This window comes from Phytophthora infestans, genomic scaffold (genome assembly GCF_000142945.1).
Source record: "Phytophthora infestans T30-4 supercont1.23 genomic scaffold, whole genome shotgun sequence".
Taxonomy (NCBI): Eukaryota; Oomycota; class Peronosporomycetes; order Peronosporales; family Peronosporaceae; genus Phytophthora; species Phytophthora infestans.
This window is the reverse complement of record NW_003303736.1, coordinates 908,670-911,144: the sequence shown is the minus strand read 5'-3', so window position 1 is coordinate 911,144 and position 2,475 is coordinate 908,670.

Below are 2,475 nucleotides of genomic sequence, written 5' to 3'. Positions count from 1 at the left end.
CCAAAGCTCGTGCAGCTTCCAACTGGCCTCCATACACAGCTTCATGTAGAGCCGAGTCCCAATCGTCGTCGTGGGCATTGATATCTGCATGATTCTGTAGCAGCAACTTGATCACTTCCACGTGTCCATTCTGTGCCGCTGCTGCCAAGGCCGTCATTTCTGGACACTCACTTCTGTCCATTCTGGCGCCATGACTCAGCAGAAAACGAACGGCTTCGACGTGGCCTCCTTCAGCGGCAATAGTCAACACTGTGTTGCCGTCTTTTGACGTCTTGTTTGGCAACGCACCGTTCGATAGCAACAGTCTCATCACCTCCACTTGGTTTTTCGTAGCTGCGAACATGAGCGGAGTTCGTCCAGCTCCGCTGCTTAGATCAACTGGTACGCCTGCATCTAGAAACATTCTAACAGCTTCAACTTGACCAGCTTGAGCTGCGATGGCAAGCACGTTGGAGCCGTCCTGGGATGCAGTACGCACGGACTGCGGTGCTACTTTGACCAATAGTTTGATCAATTTAGAGAGACCATTTTCCGCGGCCAGTAATAGTGGTGTCACGCCGGCGTTAGTGGCAATAGCAGCGTCCGCGTCAAAGTCGATCAATAATTTGGCAGCGCGAGGATGTTGACTGGCAATCGCCAAGTGCAGCGCCGTCGTGCCGTCCGAGCGTCTCAAGTCCACGTCGACGCCACTAACCAGCTGGAGTGTCATCACTTCAACGTGGTTCTTCTTCGCTGCCACCATCAAAGCCGAGTCCCCCTGGCTGTTTACTGCATTTAGATCGCAGCCACTGGAGAGTGTGCGACGCACGAGGCGCATGTCGCCCGTGGCAGCAGCAGCGACCAAAGCCATGATTTCAGAGCTGGTTGTGTAAAAAATAACTTAAGCTAAAACGAAAATTTACTCAGAACAAATCTCAGCGTAAAAATGTGGAAACACTGAAAAAATTACTGATACGCACTGTACAGTAGAATTAACGGCATATTCGGATCAGGAATAGTGTATACATGTCCACTCCCGGGATGGAATCCCGGAGCTATTCCGGGGCATACATACATGTACAAACTCTAGCAAATGCAAACCACCTGCTAGTGTAAATTTTTTGGGGGCAGCTGGTATGCACATGCCAGAGTTTGTATGTCCCGGAATAGCTCCGGGATTCCATCCTGGGAGTGGATGTGTATACATTATGCCGGATTTGGGCAGTGTGAACCGGCCCATTGTATACTAACTTTGTTTCAGTACAGGTATGTGCATTTTGCATTTGATCATTTGCAACGCTACTAAAATATGCAACTAGAACAAACAATTGGTTAATTGCGTAAGGGGGAGGTCGGAGTACAAAAAGAGCAAAAAATTAAATAGCTTTCTTGGACCTGATTGGCCGACTGATTTTCGGTTATCTCTTAAAAAAAAGACCACAGGTTGGTCTTTTAAAGAAAGAGATCACACATGAAGGGGAGGAAAAAATTGGCTGCGCTCTCCCTTGTATTTGCTGCAAAGGCTACTCTTGCCAGTGACAAGCGTCGATGGCCCAGGAAACCTTCCCGACGCTTCTCCGTACGGAACACATCATGGCAGCGAGTTCTAGATGACCCCATATTTGCAGACGGCTGGTTTCCAGTGAATTTTCGGTGCAATCGCGCAACTTTCCTGGCTATTGTATCCCGTATCGAGCAGAGATGGCCGAGCGTACGCCCAGCCCCTCGCCATAACGCACATTTTCCTATTAGAGATCGAGTGGCGGTGGCCTTTTATTATGTCACTCACGGCGGCAGTGCATACGCGGCTGGACAGATTGTTAGCGCTGGCAAAACGCAAGCACTACTTTTTATTCGCCAAGTTGTTCATGTGGTGACATCGTTTTCGTCAGAGACTATTCGATTACCGTCCACGGACGACGAGATAGCGGAGGTGATACAAGGGTTTCAAGATATGCTTGGGTTTCCTGGTGTAGTCGTTGCCATCGATGGTACACTGATCCCAATCAAGCGTTTCGACGGTTTTGAAGGGTTTTACTGTAGAATAGGGTTTCCTGCTTTCAATTTGATGGCTGTTGTGGAGAATCAGCTTTGATTTATTGCGTTTTCCATCCGCAATGGAGCACAAAATGACCAATCTGTACTTAACAGATCTCGCTTTGGGCAAGAATTAGCTACAAAATTACCGGAATCCACACATTATCTCGGCGACGCTGGTTACAAACTAATGAAGCAGATTATGACCCCATACCCGATCACGTATGACAAAAGACAGCAAGGATTGCGAGATTGAATCGTGGATGCTGCTTCATTTAGATGACGAACGCTTAGAAGCCGACGATGTAAGAGGAGACGCAAAGAGAAATAGAATTAGAGATCAGCTGTCCGCGAAATATATTTCACCCAACTAGCCCATTTTACTTTGAAGAAAGTGCAGTAACTGAGCGTTCACGTTTGCCGAATTTTCGAGCGCTTGCACCATTTTATTTTGGGTTT